Raw genomic sequence first — 23,382 nt, 5'->3', positions numbered from 1 at the left:
TTTTTGGCAAAGTCAACGGATTTGTGGAAAATGGTGTTTTCAGCCCGCGATGAAAAGGTTTTGTCATTTCTGCACTGGGGCACCAGATTCTAAACGACTTAAGCAAAGTGCAACAGTTGGTGAAAAACAGCGTTTTCAACCCAAGATCAGAAGGTTTTGTCATTTCCTCACTGGAACTCCGCATTCTAGCAATTTTTAGCAGAGTTAACGAGTTTGTGGAAAATAGTGTTTTTGGCAAAGTCCACGAATTTGTGGAAAATGGTGTTTTCAGCCCGCGATGAGAAGGTTTTGTCATTTCTGCACTGGGGCACCATATTTTCGCCGTTTATAGCAAAGTGAACGAGTTTGATAAAACCAGCGTTTTCAACATAAGAGCAGAAGGTTTTGCCATTTCCTCACTGGAGCATCACATTTTAGTAATTTTAAGCAAATTGCAAGAGCTCGTGCAAAACAGTGTTTTCGATCCGAGGTAAAAGGGTTTTGTCATTTCCGTACTGGGGCACCATATTCTAGACGTTTTATGCAAAGTGCAAGAGTTGGTGAAAAACAGTGTTTTCTACCCGAGATCAGAAGGTTTTGTCGTTTCCTCACTGGAACACCGCATACTAGCAGTTTTTAGCAAAGTAAACCAGTTTGTAAAAAATAGTGTTTTCAGCACGCGATTGGAAGGTTTGATCATTTTCTCACTGGAACATCGCATTCTAGCCGTTTTAAGCAAAGTGAACGAATTTGTTGAAAACCGCGTTTTGTACCCGAGATCGGAAGGTTTTGTCATTTCCTCACTGGAACTCCGCATTCTAGCAATTTTTAGCAGAGTGAACGAGTTTGTGGAAAATAGTGTTTTCAGCACGCGATTAGAAGGTTTTGTCATTTTCTCACTGGAACACCGCATTCTAGCAGTTTTTAGCAGAGTGAACCAGTTTGTGGAAAATAGTGTTTTCAGTCCGAGATTAGAAGGTTTTGTCATTTCCTCACTGGAACGCCGTATTCTAGCAATTTTTTGGCAAAGTCCACGAATTTGTGGAAAATGGTGTTTTCAGCCCGCGATGAGAAGGTTTTGTCATTTCTGCACTGGGGCACCATATTCTCGCCGTTTATAGAAAAGTGAATGAGTTTGATAAAAACAGCGTTTTCAACATGAGAGCAAAAGGTTTTGTCATTTCCTCACTGGAGCATCACATTCTAGTAACTTTTGGCAAATTGCATGTGCTCGTGCAAAACAGTGTTTTCAGTCCGAGGTAAAAAGGTTTTGTCATTTCCAAACTGGGGCACCACATTCTAGACGTTTTAAGCAAAATGCAAGAGTTAGTGAAAAACAGCGTTTTCTACTCGGGTCAGAATGTTTTGTCATTTTCTCACTGGAACACCGCATTCTAGCAATTTTTGGCAAAGTCAACGAATTTGTGGAAATTGGTGTTTTCAACATGCATGAGAGCAAAAGGTTTTGTCGTTTCGTCACTGGAGCATCACATTCTAGTAATTTTTAGCAATTTGCAGGAGCTCGTGCAAAACAGTGTTTTCAGTCCGAGGTAAAAAGGTTTTGTCATTTCCAAACTGGGGCACCACATTCTAGACGTTTTAAGCAAAGTGCAAGAGTTTGTGAAAAACAGCGTTTTCTACCAGAAATCAGAAGGTCTTGTCATTTCCTCACTGGAACTCCGCAATCTAGCAATTTTTAGCAGAGTGAACGAGTTTGTGGAAAATAGTGTTTTCAGCCCGAGATTAGAAGGTTTTGTCATTTCTGCACTGGGGCACCATTTTCTCGCCGTTTATAGCAAAGTGAACGAGTTTGATAAAAACAGCGTTTTCAACATGAGAGCAGAAGGTTCAGATTCATTTCCTCACTGGAGCATCACATTTTAGTAATTTTTAGCAAATTGCAGGAGCTCCTGAAAAACAGTGTTTTCAGTCCGAGGTAAGAAGGTTTTGTCATTTGCGTACTGGGGCACCACATTCTAGACGTGTTAAGCAAAGTGCAAGAGTTGGTGAAAAACAGCGTTTTTTACCCGAAATCAGAGGGTCTTGTCATTTCCTCACTGGAACACCGCATTCTAGCAGTTTTTAGCAAAGTAAACCAGTTAGTGGAAAATAGTGTTTTCAGTCTGAGATCAGAAGGTTTGTCATTTCCTCACCTGAACGCCGTATTCTAGCAATTTTTGGCAAAGTCAACGAATTTGTGGAAATGATGTTTTCAGCGCGCGATGAGAAGGTTTTGTCATTTCTGCACTGGGGCACCATTTTCTCGCCGTTTATAGCAAAGTGAACGAGTTTGATAAAAACAGCGTTTTCAACATGAGAGCAGAAGATTTTGTCGTTTCCTCACTGGAGCATCACATTCTAGTAATTTTTAGCAAATTGCAGGAGCTCGTGCAAAACAGTGTTTTCAGTCCGAGGTAAAAAGGTTTTGTCATTTCCAAACTGGGGCACCACATTCTAGACGTTTTAAGCAAAGTGCAAGAGTTGGTGAAAAACAGCGTTTTCTACCCGAGATCAGAAGGTTTTGTCATTTCTTCACTGGAACACGGCATTCTTGCAATTTTTAGCAGAGTGAACGACTTTGTGGAAAATTGTGTTTTCAGCCGGAGATTAGAAGGTTTTGTCATTTCCTCACTGGAACACCGCATTCTAGCAATTTTTAGCAAAATGACCGAGTTTGTGGAAAACAGTGTTTTCAGTCCGAGGTAAAGAGGTTTTGTCATTTCCGTACTGGGGCACCACATTCTAGACGACTGGGGCAAAGTGCAAGAGTTGGTGAAAAACAGCGTTTTCTACCCGAGATCAGAAGGTTTTGTCATTTCTTCACTGGAACACGGCATTCTTGCAATTTTTAGCAGAGTGAACGAGTTTGTGGAAAATAGTGTTTTCAGCCCCAGATTAGAAGGTTTTGTCATTTCCTCACTGGAACACCGCATTCTAGCAGTTTTTAGCAAAGTAAACCAGTTTGTGAAAAATAGTGTTTTCAGTCCGAGATTAGAAGGTTTTGTCATTTCCTCACTGGAACGCCGTATTCTAGCAATTTTTGGCAAAGTCCACGAATTTGTGGAAAATGGTGTTTTCAGCCCGCGATGAGAAGGTTTTGTTATTTTCGCACTGGGGTACCATATTCTCGCCGTTTATAGCAAAGTGAACGAGTTTGATAAAAACAGCGTTTTCAACATAAGAGCAGAAGGTTTTGTCATTTCCTCACTGGAGCATCACATTCTAGTAATTTTTAGCAAATTGCATGAGCTCGTGTAAAACAGTGTTTTCACTCCGAGGTAAAATGGTTTTGTCATTTCGGCACTGATGCACCACATTCTAGCCGTTTTAAGCAAAGTGCAAGAGTTGGTGAAAAACAGCGTTTTCTACCCGAAATCAGAAGGTCTTGTCATTTCCTCACTGGAACACCGCATTCTAGCAATTTTTAGCAGAGTGAACGAGTTTGTGGAAAATAGTGTTTTCAGCCCGAGATTAGAAGGTTTTGTCATTTCCTCACTGGAACACCGCATTCTAGCAATTTTTAGCAAAGTGAACGAGTTTGTGGAAAATAGTGTTTTCAGCCCGAGGTAAAAAGGTTTTGTCATTTCCGTACTGGGGCACCACATTCTAGACGTTTTAAGCAAAGTGCAAGAGTTGGTGAAAAACAGCGTTTTCAACCCGCAGATCAGAAGGTTTTGTCATTTCCTCACTGGAACACCGCATTCTAGCAATTTTTAGCAGAGTGAACGAGTTTGTGGAAAATAGTGTTTTAAGTCCGTGGTAAAAAGGTTTTGTCATTTCTGCACTGGGGAATCACATTCTAGTAATTTTTAGCAAATTGCATGAGTTCGTGCAAAACAGTGTTTTCAATACGAGGTAGAAAGGTTTTGTCATTTCCTCACTGGAGCATCAAATTCTAGTAATTTTTAGCAAATTGCAAGAGTTCGTGCAAAACAATGTTTTCAGTCCGAGGTAAAAAGGTTTTGTCATTTCCGCACTGGGGCACCACATTCTAGCCGTTTTAGACAAAGTGCAAGAGTTGGTGAAAAACAGCGTTTTCTACCCGAGATCAGAAGGTTTTGTCATTTCCTCACTGGAACACCGCATTCTAGCCGTTTTAAGCAAAGTGAACGAATTTGTTGAAAACCGCGTTTTGTACCCGAGATTAGAAGGTTTTGTCATTTCCTCACTGGAACGCCGTATTCTAGCAATTTTTGGCAAAGTCCACGAATTTGTGGAAAATGGTGTTTTCAGCCCGCGATGAGAAGGTTTTGTCATTTCTGCACTGGGGCACCATATTCTCGCCGTTTATAGCAAAGTGAACGAGTTTGATAAAAACAGCGTTTTCAACATGAGAGCAGAAGGTTTTGTCATTTCCTCACTGGAGCATCACATTTTAGTAATTTTTAGCAAATTGCAAGAGCTCGTGCAAAACAGTGTTTTCAGTCCGAGGTAAAAAGGTTTTGTCATTTCCGCACTGGGGCACAACATTGGGGCACCACATTCTAGACGTTTTAAGCAAAGTGCAAGAGTTGGTGAAAAACAGCGTTTTCTACCCGAGATCAGAAGGTTTTGTCTTTTCCTCACTGGAACACCGCATTCTAGCAATTTTTAGCAGAGTGAACGAATTTGTGGAAAATAGTGTTTTCAGCCCGAGATCAGAAGGTTTTGTCATTTCCTCACTGGAACACCGCATTCTAGCAGTTTTTAGCAAAGTAAACCAGTTTGTGGAAAATAGTGTTTTCAGTCCGAGATTAGAAGGTTTTCTGATTTCCTCACTGGAACGCCGTATTCTAGCAATTTTTGGCAAAGTCAACGAATTTGTGGAAAATGATGTTTTCAGCCCGCGATGAGAAGGTTTTGTCATTTCTGCACTGGGGCACCATATTCTCGCCGTTTATAGCAAAGTGAACGAGTTTGATAAAAACAGCGTTTTCAACATGAGAGCAGAAGGTTTTGTCATTTCCTCACTGGAGCATCACATTCTAGTAATTTTTAGCAAATTGCAGGAGCTCGTGCAAAACAGTGTTTTCAGTCCGAGGTAAAAAGGTTTTGTCATTTCCGAACTGGGGCACCACATTCTAGACGTTTTAAGCAAAGTGCAAGAGTTGGTGAAAAACAGCGTTTTCTACCCGAGATCAGAAGGTTTTGTCATTTCCTCACTGGAACACCGCATTCTAGCAATTTTTAGCAAAGTCAACGAATTTGTGGAAAATGGTGTTTTCAACATGAGAGCAGAAGGTTTTGTCATTTCCTCACTGGAGCATCACATTCTAGCAATTTTTAGCAAATTGCAGGAGCTCGTGCAAAACAGTGTTTTCAGTCCGAGGTAAAAAGGTTTTGTCATTTCCAAACTGGGGCACCACATTCTAGACGTTTTAAGCAAAGTGCAAGAGTTGGTGAAAAACAGCGTTTTCTACCCGAGATCAGAAGGTTTTGTCATTTCTTCACTGGAACACGGCATTCTTGCAATTTTTAGCAGAGTGAACGACTTTGTGGAAAATTGTGTTTTCAGCCGGAGATTAGAAGGTTTTGTCATTTCCTCACTGGAACACCGCATTCTAGCAATTTTTAGCAAAATGACCGAGTTTGTGGAAAACAGTGTTTTCAGTCCGAGGTAAAGAGGTTTTGTCATTTCCGTACTGGGGCACCACATTCTAGACGACTGGGGCAAAGTGCAAGAGTTGGTGAAAAACAGCGTTTTCTACCCGAGATCAGAAGGTTTTGTCATTTCTTCACTGGAACACGGCATTCTTGCAATTTTTAGCAGAGTGAACGAGTTTGTGGAAAATAGTGTTTTCAGCCCCAGATTAGAAGGTTTTGTCATTTCCTCACTGGAACACCGCATTCTAGCAGTTTTTAGCAAAGTAAACCAGTTTGTGAAAAATAGTGTTTTCAGTCCGAGATTAGAAGGTTTTGTCATTTCCTCACTGGAACGCCGTATTCTAGCAATTTTTGGCAAAGTCCACGAATTTGTGGAAAATGGTGTTTTCAGCCCGCGATGAGAAGGTTTTGTTATTTTCGCACTGGGGTACCATATTCTCGCCGTTTATAGCAAAGTGAACGAGTTTGATAAAAACAGCGTTTTCAACATAAGAGCAGAAGGTTTTGTCATTTCCTCACTGGAGCATCACATTCTAGTAATTTTTAGCAAATTGCATGAGCTCGTGTAAAACAGTGTTTTCACTCCGAGGTAAAATGGTTTTGTCATTTCGGCACTGATGCACCACATTCTAGCCGTTTTAGACAAAGTGCAAGAGTTGGTGAAAAACAGCGTTTTCTACCCGAAATCAGAAGGTCTTGTCATTTCGTCACTGGAACACCGCATTCTAGCAGTTTTTAGCAAAGTAAACAAGTTTGTGGAAAATAGTGTTTTCAGTCCGAGATTAGAAGGTTTTGTGACTTCCACACTGGAACGCCGTATTCTAGCAATTTTTGGCAAAGTCAACGGATTTGTGGAAAATGGTGTTTTCAGCCCGCGATGAAAAGGTTTTGTCATTTCTGCACTGGGGCACCAGATTCTAAACGACTTAAGCAAAGTGCAACAGTTGGTGAAAAACAGCGTTTTCAACCCAAGATCAGAAGGTTTTGTCATTTCCTCACTGGAACTCCGCATTCTAGCAATTTTTAGCAGAGTTAACGAGTTTGTGGAAAATAGTGTTTTTGGCAAAGTCCACGAATTTGTGGAAAATGGTGTTTTCAGCCCGCGATGAGAAGGTTTTGTCATTTCTGCACTGGGGCACCATATTTTCGCCGTTTATAGCAAAGTGAACGAGTTTGATAAAACCAGCGTTTTCAACATAAGAGCAGAAGGTTTTGCCATTTCCTCACTGGAGCATCACATTTTAGTAATTTTAAGCAAATTGCAAGAGCTCGTGCAAAACAGTGTTTTCGATCCGAGGTAAAAGGGTTTTGTCATTTCCGTACTGGGGCACCATATTCTAGACGTTTTATGCAAAGTGCAAGAGTTGGTGAAAAACAGTGTTTTCTACCCGAGATCAGAAGGTTTTGTCGTTTCCTCACTGGAACACCGCATACTAGCAGTTTTTAGCAAAGTAAACCAGTTTGTAAAAAATAGTGTTTTCAGCACGCGATTGGAAGGTTTGATCATTTTCTCACTGGAACATCGCATTCTAGCCGTTTTAAGCAAAGTGAACGAATTTGTTGAAAACCGCGTTTTGTACCCGAGATCGGAAGGTTTTGTCATTTCCTCACTGGAACTCCGCATTCTAGCAATTTTTAGCAGAGTGAACGAGTTTGTGGAAAATAGTGTTTTCAGCACGCGATTAGAAGGTTTTGTCATTTTCTCACTGGAACACCGCATTCTAGCAGTTTTTAGCAGAGTGAACCAGTTTGTGGAAAATAGTGTTTTCAGTCCGAGATTAGAAGGTTTTGTCATTTCCTCACTGGAACGCCGTATTCTAGCAATTTTTTGGCAAAGTCCACGAATTTGTGGAAAATGGTGTTTTCAGCCCGCGATGAGAAGGTTTTGTCATTTCTGCACTGGGGCACCATATTCTCGCCGTTTATAGAAAAGTGAATGAGTTTGATAAAAACAGCGTTTTCAACATGAGAGCAAAAGGTTTTGTCATTTCCTCACTGGAGCATCACATTCTAGTAACTTTTGGCAAATTGCATGTGCTCGTGCAAAACAGTGTTTTCAGTCCGAGGTAAAAAGGTTTTGTCATTTCCAAACTGGGGCACCACATTCTAGACGTTTTAAGCAAAATGCAAGAGTTAGTGAAAAACAGCGTTTTCTACTCGGGTCAGAATGTTTTGTCATTTTCTCACTGGAACACCGCATTCTAGCAATTTTTGGCAAAGTCAACGAATTTGTGGAAATTGGTGTTTTCAACATGCATGAGAGCAAAAGGTTTTGTCGTTTCGTCACTGGAGCATCACATTCTAGTAATTTTTAGCAATTTGCAGGAGCTCGTGCAAAACAGTGTTTTCAGTCCGAGGTAAAAAGGTTTTGTCATTTCCAAACTGGGGCACCACATTCTAGACGTTTTAAGCAAAGTGCAAGAGTTTGTGAAAAACAGCGTTTTCTACCAGAAATCAGAAGGTCTTGTCATTTCCTCACTGGAACTCCGCAATCTAGCAATTTTTAGCAGAGTGAACGAGTTTGTGGAAAATAGTGTTTTCAGCCCGAGATTAGAAGGTTTTGTCATTTCTGCACTGGGGCACCATTTTCTCGCCGTTTATAGCAAAGTGAACGAGTTTGATAAAAACAGCGTTTTCAACATGAGAGCAGAAGGTTCAGATTCATTTCCTCACTGGAGCATCACATTTTAGTAATTTTTAGCAAATTGCAGGAGCTCCTGAAAAACAGTGTTTTCAGTCCGAGGTAAGAAGGTTTTGTCATTTGCGTACTGGGGCACCACATTCTAGACGTGTTAAGCAAAGTGCAAGAGTTGGTGAAAAACAGCGTTTTTTACCCGAAATCAGAGGGTCTTGTCATTTCCTCACTGGAACACCGCATTCTAGCAGTTTTTAGCAAAGTAAACCAGTTAGTGGAAAATAGTGTTTTCAGTCTGAGATCAGAAGGTTTGTCATTTCCTCACCTGAACGCCGTATTCTAGCAATTTTTGGCAAAGTCAACGAATTTGTGGAAATGATGTTTTCAGCGCGCGATGAGAAGGTTTTGTCATTTCTGCACTGGGGCACCATTTTCTCGCCGTTTATAGCAAAGTGAACGAGTTTGATAAAAACAGCGTTTTCAACATGAGAGCAGAAGATTTTGTCGTTTCCTCACTGGAGCATCACATTCTAGTAATTTTTAGCAAATTGCAGGAGCTCGTGCAAAACAGTGTTTTCAGTCCGAGGTAAAAAGGTTTTGTCATTTCCAAACTGGGGCACCACATTCTAGACGTTTTAAGCAAAGTGCAAGAGTTGGTGAAAAACAGCGTTTTCTACCCGAGATCAGAAGGTTTTGTCATTTCTTCACTGGAACACGGCATTCTTGCAATTTTTAGCAGAGTGAACGACTTTGTGGAAAATTGTGTTTTCAGCCGGAGATTAGAAGGTTTTGTCATTTCCTCACTGGAACACCGCATTCTAGCAATTTTTAGCAAAATGACCGAGTTTGTGGAAAACAGTGTTTTCAGTCCGAGGTAAAGAGGTTTTGTCATTTCCGTACTGGGGCACCACATTCTAGACGACTGGGGCAAAGTGCAAGAGTTGGTGAAAAACAGCGTTTTCTACCCGAGATCAGAAGGTTTTGTCATTTCTTCACTGGAACACGGCATTCTTGCAATTTTTAGCAGAGTGAACGAGTTTGTGGAAAATAGTGTTTTCAGCCCCAGATTAGAAGGTTTTGTCATTTCCTCACTGGAACACCGCATTCTAGCAGTTTTTAGCAAAGTAAACCAGTTTGTGAAAAATAGTGTTTTCAGTCCGAGATTAGAAGGTTTTGTCATTTCCTCACTGGAACGCCGTATTCTAGCAATTTTTGGCAAAGTCCACGAATTTGTGGAAAATGGTGTTTTCAGCCCGCGATGAGAAGGTTTTGTTATTTTCGCACTGGGGTACCATATTCTCGCCGTTTATAGCAAAGTGAACGAGTTTGATAAAAACAGCGTTTTCAACATAAGAGCAGAAGGTTTTGTCATTTCCTCACTGGAGCATCACATTCTAGTAATTTTTAGCAAATTGCATGAGCTCGTGTAAAACAGTGTTTTCACTCCGAGGTAAAATGGTTTTGTCATTTCGGCACTGGGGCACCACATTCTAGCCGTTTTAAGCAAAGTGCAAGAGTTGGTGAAAAACAGCGTTTTCTACCCGAAATCAGAAGGTCTTGTCATTTCCTCACTGGAACACCGCATTCTAGCAATTTTTAGCAAAGTAAACGAGTTTGTGGAAAATAGTGTTTTCAGCCCGAGATTAGAAGGTTTTGTCATTTCTGCACTGGGGCACCATATTCTCGCCGTTTATAGCAAAGTGAACGAGTTTGATAAAAACAGCGTTTTCAACATAAGAGCAGAAGGTTTTGTCATTTCCTCACTGGAGCATCACATTCTAGTAATTTTTAGCAAATTGCAAGAGCTCGTGAAAAACAGTGTTTTCACTCCGAGGTAAAAAGGTTTTGTCATTTCCGTACTGGGGCACCACATTCTAGCCGTTTTAAGCAAAGTGCAAGAGTTGGTGAAAAACAGCGTTTTCTACCCGAAAGCATCAGAAGGTCTTGTCATTTCCTCACTGGAACACCGCAATCTAGCAATTTTTAGCAAAGTGAACGAGTTTGTGGAAAATAGTGTTTTCAGCCCGAGATCAGAAGGTTTTGTCATTTCCTCACTGGAGCATTTTTTTTTTGCTGTGTGTTTTCCTCCGAGGTAAATGGTTTTGTCTTTCCGTACTGGGGCACCATATTCTAGCCGTTTTAAGCAAAGTGCAAGAGTTGGTGAAAAACAGTGTTTTCTACCCGAGATCAGAAGGTTTTGTCGTTTCCTCACTGGAACACCGCATACTAGCAGTTTTTAGCAAAGTAAACCAGTTTGTGAAAATGTGTTTTCAGCCGCGATTGGAAGGTTTGATCATTTTCTCACTGGAACACGACTAGCCGTTTTAAGCAAAGTGAACGAATTTGTTGAAAACCGCGTTTTGTACCCGAGATCGGAAGGTTTTGTCATTTCCTCACTGGAACTCCGCATTCTAGCAATTTTTAGCAGAGTGAACGAGTTTGTGGAAAATAGTGTTTTCAGCACGCGATTAGAAGGTTTTGTCATTTTCTCACTGGAACACCGCATTCTAGCAGTTTTTAGCAAAGTAAACCAGTTTGTGGAAAATAGTGTTTTCAGTCCGAGATTAGAAGGTTTTGTCATTTCCTCACTGGAACGCCGTATTCTAGCAATTTTTTGGCAAAGTCCACGAATTTGTGGAAAATGGTGTTTTCAGCCCGCGATGAGAAGGTTTTGTCATTTCTGCACTGGGGCACCATATTCTCGCCGTTTATAGAAAAGTGAATGAGTTTGATAAAAACAGCGTTTTCAACATGAGAGCAAAAGGTTTTGTCATTTCCTCACTGGAGCATCACATTCTAGTAACTTTTAGCAAATTGCATGAGCTCGTGCAAAACAGTGTTTTCAGTCCGAGGTAAAAAGGTTTTGTCATTTCCAAACTGGGGCACCACATTCTAGACGTTTTAAGCAAAATGCAAGAGTTAGTGAAAAACAGCGTTTTCTACTCGGGATCAGAATGTTTTGTCATTTTCTCACTGGAACACCGCATTCTAGCAATTTTTAGCAAAGTCAACGAATTTGTGGAAATTGGTGTTTTCAACATGCATGAGAGCAAAAGGTTTTGTCGTTTCCTCACTGGAGCATCACATTCTAGTAATTTTTAGCAAATTGCAGGAGCTCGTGCAAAACAGTGTTTTCAGTCCGAGGTAAAAAGGTTTTGTCATTTCCAAACTGGGGCACCACATTCTAGACGTTTTAAGCAAAGTGCAAGAGTTTGTGAAAAACAGCGTTTTCTACCAGAAATCAGAAGGTCTTGTCATTTCCTCACTGGAACTCCGCAATCTAGCAATTTTTAGCAGAGTGAACGAGTTTGTGGAAAATAGTGTTTTCAGCCCGAGATTAGAAGGTTTTGTCATTTCTGCACTGGGGCACCATTTTCTCGCCGTTTATAGCAAAGTGAACGAGTTTGATAAAAACAGCGTTTTCAACATGAGAGCAGAAGGTTCAGATTCATTTCCTCACTGGAGCATCACATTTTAGTAATTTTTAGCAAATTGCAGGAGCTCCTGAAAAACAGTGTTTTCAGTCCGAGGTAAGAAGGTTTTGTCATTTGCGTACTGGGGCACCACATTCTAGACGTGTTAAGCAAAGTGCAAGAGTTGGTGAAAAACAGCGTTTTTTACCCGAAATCAGAAGGTCTTGTCATTTCCTCACTGGAACACCGCATTCTAGCAGTTTTTAGCAAAGTAAACCAGTTAGTGGAAAATAGTGTTTTCAGTCTGAGATCAGAAGGTTTGTCATTTCCTCACCTGAACGCCGTATTCTAGCAATTTTTGGCAAAGTCCACGAATTTGTGGAAAATGATGTTTTCAGCGCGCGATGAGAAGGTTTTGTTATTTCTGCACTGGGGCACCATTTTCTCGCCGTTTATAGCAAAGTGAACGAGTTTGATAAAAACAGCGTTTTCAACATGAGAGCAGAAGGTTTTGTCGTTTCCTCACTGGAGCATCACATTCTAGTAATTTTTAGCAAATTGCAGGAGCTCGTGCAAAACAGTGTTTTCACTCCGAGGTAAAATGGTTTTGTCATTTCCACACTGATGCACCACATTCTAGCCGTTTTAGACAAAGTGCAAGAGTTGGTGAAAAACAGCGTTTTCTACCCGAAATCAGAAGGTCTTGTCATTTCGTCACTGGAACACCGCATTCTAGCAGTTTTTAGCAAAGTAAACAAGTTTGTGGAAAATAGTGTTTTCAGTCCGAGATTAGAAGGTTTTGTGACTTCCACACTGGAACGCCGTATTCTAGCAATTTTTGGCAAAGTCAACGAGATTTGTGGAAAATGGTGTTTTCAGCCCGCGATGAAAAGGTTTTGTCATTTCTGCACTGGGGCACCAGATTCTAAACGACTTAAGCAAAGTGCAACAGTTGGTGAAAAACAGCGTTTTCAACCCAAGATCAGAAGGTTTTGTCATTTCCTCACTGGAACTCCGCATTCTAGCAATTTTTAGCAGAGTTAACGAGTTTGTGGAAAATAGTGTTTTTGGCAAAGTCCACGAATTTGTGGAAAATGGTGTTTTCAGCCCGCGATGAGAAGGTTTTGTCATTTCTGCACTGGGGCACCATATTTTCGCCGTTTATAGCAAAGTGAACGAGTTTGATAAAACCAGCGTTTTCAACATAAGAGCAGAAGGTTTTGCCATTTCCTCACTGGAGCATCACATTTTAGTAATTTTAAGCAAATTGCAAGAGCTCGTGCAAAACAGTGTTTTCGATCCGAGGTAAAAGGGTTTTGTCATTTCCGTACTGGGGCACCATATTCTAGACGTTTTATGCAAAGTGCAAGAGTTGGTGAAAAACAGTGTTTTCTACCCGAGATCAGAAGGTTTTGTCGTTTCCTCACTGGAACACCGCATACTAGCAGTTTTTAGCAAAGTAAACCAGTTTGTAAAAAATAGTGTTTTCAGCACGCGATTGGAAGGTTTGATCATTTTCTCACTGGAACATCGCATTCTAGCCGTTTTAAGCAAAGTGAACGAATTTGTTGAAAACCGCGTTTTGTACCCGAGATCGGAAGGTTTTGTCATTTCCTCACTGGAACTCCGCATTCTAGCAATTTTTAGCAGAGTGAACGAGTTTGTGGAAAATAGTGTTTTCAGCACGCGATTAGAAGGTTTTGTCATTTTCTCACTGGAACACCGCATTCTAGCAGTTTTTAGCAGAGTGAACCAGTTTGTGGAAAATAGTGTTTTCAGTCCGAGATTAGAAGGTTTTGTCATTTCCTCACTGGAACGCCGTATTCTAGCAATTTTTTGGCAAAGTCCACGAATTTGTGGAAAATGGTGTTTTCAGCCCGCGATGAGAAGGTTTTGTCATTTCTGCACTGGGGCACCATATTCTCGCCGTTTATAGAAAAGTGAATGAGTTTGATAAAAACAGCGTTTTCAACATGAGAGCAAAAGGTTTTGTCATTTCCTCACTGGAGCATCACATTCTAGTAACTTTTGGCAAATTGCATGTGCTCGTGCAAAACAGTGTTTTCAGTCCGAGGTAAAAAGGTTTTGTCATTTCCAAACTGGGGCACCACATTCTAGACGTTTTAAGCAAAATGCAAGAGTTAGTGAAAAACAGCGTTTTCTACTCGGGTCAGAATGTTTTGTCATTTTCTCACTGGAACACCGCATTCTAGCAATTTTTGGCAAAGTCAACGAATTTGTGGAAATTGGTGTTTTCAACATGCATGAGAGCAAAAGGTTTTGTCGTTTCGTCACTGGAGCATCACATTCTAGTAATTTTTAGCAATTTGCAGGAGCTCGTGCAAAACAGTGTTTTCAGTCCGAGGTAAAAAGGTTTTGTCATTTCCAAACTGGGGCACCACATTCTAGACGTTTTAAGCAAAGTGCAAGAGTTTGTGAAAAACAGCGTTTTCTACCAGAAATCAGAAGGTCTTGTCATTTCCTCACTGGAACTCCGCAATCTAGCAATTTTTAGCAGAGTGAACGAGTTTGTGGAAAATAGTGTTTTCAGCCCGAGATTAGAAGGTTTTGTCATTTCTGCACTGGGGCACCATTTTCTCGCCGTTTATAGCAAAGTGAACGAGTTTGATAAAAACAGCGTTTTCAACATGAGAGCAGAAGGTTCAGATTCATTTCCTCACTGGAGCATCACATTTTAGTAATTTTTAGCAAATTGCAGGAGCTCCTGAAAAACAGTGTTTTCAGTCCGAGGTAAGAAGGTTTTGTCATTTGCGTACTGGGGCACCACATTCTAGACGTGTTAAGCAAAGTGCAAGAGTTGGTGAAAAACAGCGTTTTTTACCCGAAATCAGAGGGTCTTGTCATTTCCTCACTGGAACACCGCATTCTAGCAGTTTTTAGCAAAGTAAACCAGTTAGTGGAAAATAGTGTTTTCAGTCTGAGATCAGAAGGTTTGTCATTTCCTCACCTGAACGCCGTATTCTAGCAATTTTTGGCAAAGTCAACGAATTTGTGGAAATGATGTTTTCAGCGCGCGATGAGAAGGTTTTGTCATTTCTGCACTGGGGCACCATTTTCTCGCCGTTTATAGCAAAGTGAACGAGTTTGATAAAAACAGCGTTTTCAACATGAGAGCAGAAGATTTTGTCGTTTCCTCACTGGAGCATCACATTCTAGTAATTTTTAGCAAATTGCAGGAGCTCGTGCAAAACAGTGTTTTCAGTCCGAGGTAAAAAGGTTTTGTCATTTCCAAACTGGGGCACCACATTCTAGACGTTTTAAGCAAAGTGCAAGAGTTGGTGAAAAACAGCGTTTTCTACCCGAGATCAGAAGGTTTTGTCATTTCTTCACTGGAACACGGCATTCTTGCAATTTTTAGCAGAGTGAACGACTTTGTGGAAAATTGTGTTTTCAGCCGGAGATTAGAAGGTTTTGTCATTTCCTCACTGGAACACCGCATTCTAGCAATTTTTAGCAAAATGACCGAGTTTGTGGAAAACAGTGTTTTCAGTCCGAGGTAAAGAGGTTTTGTCATTTCCGTACTGGGGCACCACATTCTAGACGACTGGGGCAAAGTGCAAGAGTTGGTGAAAAACAGCGTTTTCTACCCGAGATCAGAAGGTTTTGTCATTTCTTCACTGGAACACGGCATTCTTGCAATTTTTAGCAGAGTGAACGAGTTTGTGGAAAATAGTGTTTTCAGCCCCAGATTAGAAGGTTTTGTCATTTCCTCACTGGAACACCGCATTCTAGCAGTTTTTAGCAAAGTAAACCAGTTTGTGAAAAATAGTGTTTTCAGTCCGAGATTAGAAGGTTTTGTCATTTCCTCACTGGAACGCCGTATTCTAGCAATTTTTGGCAAAGTCCACGAATTTGTGGAAAATGGTGTTTTCAGCCCGCGATGAGAAGGTTTTGTTATTTTCGCACTGGGGTACCATATTCTCGCCGTTTATAGCAAAGTGAACGAGTTTGATAAAAACAGCGTTTTCAACATAAGAGCAGAAGGATTTGTCATTTCCTCACTGGAGCATCACATTCTAGTAATTTTTAGCAAATTGCATGAGCTCGTGTAAAACAGTGTTTTCACTCCGAGGTAAAATGGTTTTGTCATTTCGGCACTGATGCACCACATTCTAGCCGTTTTAAGCAAAGTGCAAGAGTTGGTGAAAAACAGCGTTTTCTACCCGAAATCAGAAGGTCTTGTCATTTCCTCACTGGAACACCGCATTCTAGCAATTTTTAGCAAAGTGAACGAGTTTGTGGAAAATAGTGTTTTCAGCCCGAGATTAGAAGGTTTTGTCATTTCTGCACTGGGGCACCATATTCTCGCCGTTTATAGCAAAGTGAACGAGTTTGATAAAAACAGCGTTTTCAACACAAGAGCAGAAGGTTTTGTCATTTCCTCACTGGAGCATCACATTCTAGTAATTTTTAGCAAATTGCAAGAGCTCGTGGAAAACAGTGTTTTCACTCCGAGGTAAAAAGGTTTTGTCATTTCCGCACTGGGGCACCACATTCTAGCCGTTTTAAGCAAAGTGCAAGAGTTTGTGAAAAACAGCGTTTTCTACCCGAAATCAGAAGGTTTTGTCATTTCCTCACTGGAACACCGCATTCTAGCAATTTTTAGCAAAGTGAACGAGTTTGTGGAAAATAGTGTTTTCAGCCCGAGATTAGAAGGTTTTGTCATTTCCTCACTGGAGCATCACATTCTAGTAATTTTTAGCAAATTGCAGAGCTCGTGCAAAACAGTGTTTTCATCCGAGGTAAAAGGTTTTGTCATTTCCGTACTGGGGCACCACATTCTAGACGTTTTAAGCAAAGTGCAAGAGTTGGTGAAAAACAGTGTTTTCTACCCGAGATCAGAAGGTTTTGTCGTTTCCTCACTGGAACACCGCATACTAGCAGTTTTTAGCAAAGTAAACCAGTTTGTAAAAAATAGTGTTTTCAGCACGCGATTGGAAGGTTTGATCATTTTCTCACTGGAACATCGCATTCTAGCCGTTTTAAGCAAAGTGAACGAATTTGTTGAAAACCGCGTTTTGTACCCGAGATCGGAAGGTTTTGTCATTTCCTCACTGGAACTCCGCATTCTAGCAATTTTTAGCAGAGTGAACGAGTTTGTGGAAAATAGTGTTTTCAGCACGCGATTAGAAGGTTTTGTCATTTTCTCACTGGAACACCGCATTCTAGCAGTTTTTAGCAGAGTGAACCAGTTTGTGGAAAATAGTGTTTTCAGTCCGAGATTAGAAGGTTTTGTCATTTCCTCACTGGAACGCCGTATTCTAGCAATTTTTTGGCAAAGTCCACGAATTTGTGGAAAATGGTGTTTTCAGCCCGCGATGAGAAGGTTTTGTCATTTCTGCACTGGGGCACCATATTCTCGCCGTTTATAGAAAAGTGAATGAGTTTGATAAAAACAGCGTTTTCAACATGAGAGCAAAAGGTTTTGTCATTTCCTCACTGGAGCATCACATTCTAGTAACTTTTGGCAAATTGCATGTGCTCGTGCAAAACAGTGTTTTCAGTCCGAGGTAAAAAGGTTTTGTCATTTCCAAACTGGGGCACCACATTCTAGACGTTTTAAGCAAAATGCAAGAGTTAGTGAAAAACAGCGTTTTCTACTCGGGATCAGAATGTTTTGTCATTTTCTCACTGGAACACCGCATTCTAGCAATTTTTGGCAAAGTCAACGAATTTGTGGAAAATGGTGTTTTCAACATGCATGAGAGCAAAAGGTTTTGTCGTTTCGTCACTGGAGCATCACATTCTAGTAATTTTTAGCAAATTGCAGGAGCTCGTGCAAAACAGTGTTTTCAGTCCGAGGTAAAAAGGTTTTGTCATTTCCAAACTGGGGCACCACATTCTAGACGTTTTAAGCAAAGTGCAAGAGTTTGTGAAAAACAGCGTTTTCTACCAGAAATCAGAAGGTCTTGTCATTTCCTCACTGGAACTCCGCAATCTAGCAATTTTTAGCAGAGTGAACGAGTTTGTGGAAAATAGTGTTTTCAGCCCGAGATTAGAAGGTTTTGTCATTTCTGCACTGGGGCACCATTTTCTCGCCGTTTATAGCAAAGTGAACGAGTTTGATAAAAACAGCGTTTTCAACATGAGAGCAGAAGGTTCAGATTCATTTCCTCACTGGAGCATCACATTTTAGTAATTTTTAGCAAATTGCAGGAGCTCCTGAAAAACAGTGTTTTCAGTCCGAGGTAAGAAGGTTTTGTCATTTGCGTACTGGGGCACCACATTCTAGACGTGTTAAGCAAAGTGCAAGAGTTGGTGAAAAACAGCGTTTTTTACCCGAAATCAGAGGGTCTTGTCATTTCCTCACTGGAACACCGCATTCTAGCAGTTTTTAGCAAAGTAAACCAGTTAGTGGAAAATAGTGTTTTCAGTCTGAGATCAGAAGGTTTGTCATTTCCTCACCTGAACGCCGTATTCTAGCAATTTTTGGCAAAGTCAACGAATTTGTGGAAATGATGTTTTCAGCGCGCGATGAGAAGGTTTTGTCATTTCTGCACTGGGGCACCATTTTCTCGCCGTTTATAGCAAAGTGAACGAGTTTGATAAAAACAGCGTTTTCAACATGAGAGCAGAAGATTTTGTCGTTTCCTCACTGGAGCATCACATTCTAGTAATTTTTAGCAAATTGCAGGAGCTCGTGCAAAACAGTGTTTTCAGTCCGAGGTAAAAAGGTTTTGTCATTTCCAAACTGGGGCACCACATTCTAGACGTTTTAGACAAAGTGCAAGAGTTGGTGAAAAACAGCGTTTTCTACCCGAAATCAGAAGGTCTTGTCATTTCTTCACTGGAACACCGCATTCTAGCAATTTTTAGCAAAGTAAACGAGTTTGTGGAAAATAGTGTTTTCAGTCCGAGATTAGAAGGTTTTGTCATTTCCTCACTGGAACGCCGTATTCTAGCAATTTTTGGCAAAGTCAACGGATTTGTGGAAAATGGTGTTTTCAGCCCGCGATGAAAAGGTTTTGTCATTTCTGCACTGGGGCACCAGATTCTAAACGACTTAAGCAAAGTGCAACAGTTGGTGAAAAACAGCGTTTTCAACCCAAGATCAGAAGGTTTTGTCATTTCCTCACTGGAACTCCGCATTCTAGCAATTTTTAGCAGAGTTAACGAGTTTGTGGAAAATAGTGTTTTTGGCAAAGTCCACGAATTTGTGGAAAATGGTGTTTTCAGCCCGCGATGAGAAGGTTTTGTCATTTCTGCACTGGGGCACCATATTTTCGCCGTTTATAGCAAAGTGAACGAGTTTGATAAAACCAGCGTTTTCAACATAAGAGCAGAAGGTTTTGCCATTTCCTCACTGGAGCATCACATTTTAGTAATTTTAAGCAAATTGCAAGAGCTCGTGCAAAACAGTGTTTTCGATCCGAGGTAAAAGGGTTTTGTCATTTCCGTACTGGGGCACCATATTCTAGACGTTTTATGCAAAGTGCAAGAGTTGGTGAAAAACAGTGTTTTCTACCCGAGATCAGAAGGTTTTGTCGTTTCCTCACTGGAACACCGCATACTAGCAGTTTTTAGCAAAGTAAACCAGTTTGTAAAAAATAGTGTTTTCAGCACGCGATTGGAAGGTTTGATCATTTTCTCACTGGAACATCGCATTCTAGCCGTTTTAAGCAAAGTGAACGAATTTGTTGAAAACCGCGTTTTGTACCCGAGATCGGAAGGTTTTGTCATTTCCTCACTGGAACTCCGCATTCTAGCAATTTTTAGCAGAGTGAACGAGTTTGTGGAAAATAGTGTTTTCAGCACGCGATTAGAAGGTTTTGTCATTTTCTCACTGGAACACCGCATTCTAGCAGTTTTTAGCAGAGTGAACCAGTTTGTGGAAAATAGTGTTTTCAGTCCGAGATTAGAAGGTTTTGTCATTTCCTCACTGGAACGCCGTATTCTAGCAATTTTTTGGCAAAGTCCACGAATTTGTGGAAAATGGTGTTTTCAGCCCGCGATGAGAAGGTTTTGTCATTTCTGCACTGGGGCACCATATTCTCGCCGTTTATAGAAAAGTGAATGAGTTTGATAAAAACAGCGTTTTCAACATGAGAGCAAAAGGTTTTGTCATTTCCTCACTGGAGCATCACATTCTAGTAACTTTTGGCAAATTGCATGTGCTCGTGCAAAACAGTGTTTTCAGTCCGAGGTAAAAAGGTTTTGTCATTTCCAAACTGGGGCACCACATTCTAGACGTTTTAAGCAAAATGCAAGAGTTAGTGAAAAACAGCGTTTTCTACTCGGGTCAGAATGTTTTGTCATTTTCTCACTGGAACACCGCATTCTAGCAATTTTTGGCAAAGTCAACGAATTTGTGGAAATTGGTGTTTTCAACATGCATGAGAGCAAAAGGTTTTGTCGTTTCGTCACTGGAGCATCACATTCTAGTAATTTTTAGCAATTTGCAGGAGCTCGTGCAAAACAGTGTTTTCAGTCCGAGGTAAAAAGGTTTTGTCATTTCCAAACTGGGGCACCACATTCTAGACGTTTTAAGCAAAGTGCAAGAGTTTGTGAAAAACAGCGTTTTCTACCAGAAATCAGAAGGTCTTGTCATTTCCTCACTGGAACTCCGCAATCTAGCAATTTTTAGCAGAGTGAACGAGTTTGTGGAAAATAGTGTTTTCAGCCCGAGATTAGAAGGTTTTGTCATTTCTGCACTGGGGCACCATTTTCTCGCCGTTTATAGCAAAGTGAACGAGTTTGATAAAAACAGCGTTTTCAACATGAGAGCAGAAGGTTCAGATTCATTTCCTCACTGGAGCATCACATTTTAGTAATTTTTAGCAAATTGCAGGAGCTCCTGAAAAACAGTGTTTTCAGTCCGAGGTAAGAAGGTTTTGTCATTTGCGTACTGGGGCACCACATTCTAGACGTGTTAAGCAAAGTGCAAGAGTTGGTGAAAAACAGCGTTTTTTACCCGAAATCAGAGGGTCTTGTCATTTCCTCACTGGAACACCGCATTCTAGCAGTTTTTAGCAAAGTAAACCAGTTAGTGGAAAATAGTGTTTTCAGTCTGAGATCAGAAGGTTTGTCATTTCCTCACCTGAACGCCGTATTCTAGCAATTTTTGGCAAAGTCAACGAATTTGTGGAAATGATGTTTTCAGCGCGCGATGAGAAGGTTTTGTCATTTCTGCACTGGGGCACCATTTTCTCGCCGTTTATAGCAAAGTGAACGAGTTTGATAAAAACAGCGTTTTCAACATGAGAGCAGAAGATTTTGTCGTTTCCTCACTGGAGCATCACATTCTAGTAATTTTTAGCAAATTGCAGGAGCTCGTGCAAAACAGTGTTTTCAGTCCGAGGTAAAAAGGTTTTGTCATTTCCAAACTGGGGCACCACATTCTAGACGTTTTAGGCAAAGTGCAAGAGTTGGTGAAAAACAGCGTTTTCTACCCGAAATCAGAAGGTCTTGTCATTTCTTCACTGGAACACCGCATTCTAGCAATTTTTAGCAAAGTAAACGAGTTTGTGGAAAATAGTGTTTTCAGTCCGAGATTAGAAGGTTTTGTCACTTCCACACTGGAACGCCGTATTCTAGCAATTTTTGGCAAAGTCAACGGATTTGTGGAAAATGGTGTTTTCAGCCCGCGATGAAAAGGTTTTGTCATTTCTGCACTGGGGCACCAGATTCTAAACGACTTAAGCAAAGTGCAACAGTTGGTGAAAAACAGCGTTTTCAACCCAAGATCAGAAGGTTTTGTCATTTCCTCACTGGAACTCCGCATTCTAGCAATTTTTAGCAGAGTTAACGAGTTTGTGGAAAATAGTGTTTTTGGCAAATCCACGATTGGAAAATGGTGTTTTCAGCCCGCGATGAGAAGGTTTTGTCATTTCTGCACTGGGGCACCATATTCGCCGTTTATAGCAAAGTGAACGAGTTTGATAAAACCAGCGTTCAACATAAGAGCAGAAGGTTTTGCCATTTCCTCACTGGAGCATCACATTTTAGTAATTTTAAGCAAATTGCAAGAGCTCGTGCAAAACAGTGTTTTCGATCCGAGGTAAAAGGGTTTTGTCATTTCCGTACTGGGGCACCATATTCTAGACGTTTTATGCAAAGTGCAAGAGTTGGTGAAAAACAGTGTTTTCTACCCGAGATCAGAAGGTTTTGTCGTTTCCTCACTGGAACACCGCATACTAGCAGTTTTTAGCAAAGTAAACCAGTTTGTAAAAAATAGTGTTTTCAGCACGCGATTGGAAGGTTTGATCATTTTCTCACTGGAACATCGCACTAGCCGTTAAGCAAAGTGAACGAATGTTGAAAACCGCGTTTTTACCCGAGATCGGAAGGTTTTGTCATTTCCTCACTGGAACTCCGCATTCTAGCAATTTTTAGCAGAGTGAACGAGTTTGTGGAAAATAGTGTTTTCAGCCCGCGATTAGAAGGTTTTGTCATTTTCTCACTGGAACACCGCATTCTAGCAGTTTTTAGCAGAGTGAACCAGTTTGTGGAAAATAGTGTTTTCAGTCCGAGATTAGAAGGTTTTGTCATTTCCTCACTGGAACGCCGTATTCTAGCAATTTTTTGGCAAAGTCCACGAATTTGTGGAAAATGGTGTTTTCAGCCCGCGATGAGAAGGTTTTGTCATTTCTGCACTGGGGCACCATATTCTCGCCGTTTATAGAAAAGTGAACGAGTTTGATAAAAACAGCGTTTTCAACATGAGAGCAAAAGGTTTTGTCATTTCCTCACTGGAGCATCACATTCTAGTAACTTTTGGCAAATTGCATGTGCTCGTGCAAAACAGTGTTTTCAGTCCGAGGTAAAAAGGTTTTGTCATTTCCAAACTGGGGCACCACATTCTAGACGTTTTAAGCAAAATGCAAGAGTTAGTGAAAAACAGCGTTTTCTACTCGGGATCAGAATGTTTTGTCATTTTCTCACTGGAACACCGCATTCTAGCAATTTTTGGCAAAGTCAACGAATTTGTGGAAAATGGTGTTTTCAACATGCATGAGAGCAAAAGGTTTTGTCGTTTCGTCACTGGAGCATCACATTCTAGTAATTTTTAGCAATTTGCAGGAGCTCGTGCAAAACAGTGTTTTCAGTCCGAGGTAAAAAGGTTTTGTCATTTCCAAACTGGGGCACCACATTCTAGACGTTTTAAGCAAAGTGCAAGAGTTTGTGAAAAACAGCGTTTTCTACCCGAAATCAGAAGGTCTTGTCATTTCCTCACTGGAACTCCGCAATCTAGCAATTTTTAGCAGAGTGAACGAGTTTGTGGAAAATAGTGTTTTCAGCCCGAGATTAGAAGGTTTTGTCATTTCTGCACTGGGGCACCATTTTCTCGCCGTTTATAGCAAAGTGAACGAGTTTGATAAAAACAGCGTTTTCAACATGAGAGCAGAAGGTTCAGATTCATTTCCTCACTGGAGCATCACATTTTAGTAATTTTTAGCAAATTGCAGGAGCTCCTGAAAAACAGTGTTTTCAGTCCGAGGTAAGAAGGTTTTGTCATTTGCGTACTGGGGCACCACATTCTAGACGTGTTAAGCAAAGTGCAAGAGTTGGTGAAAAACAGCGTTTTTTACCCGAAATCAGAAGGTCTTGTCATTTCCTCACTGGAACACCGCATTCTAGCAGTTTTTAGCAAAGTAAACCAGTTAGTGGAAAATAGTGTTTTCAGTCTGAGATTAGAAGGTTTTGTCATTTCCTCACCGGAACGCCGTATTCTAGCAATTTTTGGCAAAGTCCACGAATTTGTGGAAAATGGTGTTTTCAGCCCGCGATGAGAAGGTTTTGTCATTTCTGCAC

Source organism: Oculina patagonica, chromosome 2 (genome assembly GCF_052425735.1).
Source record: "Oculina patagonica isolate OP01 chromosome 2, crgOcupat, whole genome shotgun sequence".
Lineage (NCBI taxonomy): Eukaryota > Metazoa > Cnidaria > Anthozoa > Scleractinia > Oculinidae > Oculina > Oculina patagonica.
This window is presented reverse-complemented; position numbering follows the sequence as displayed.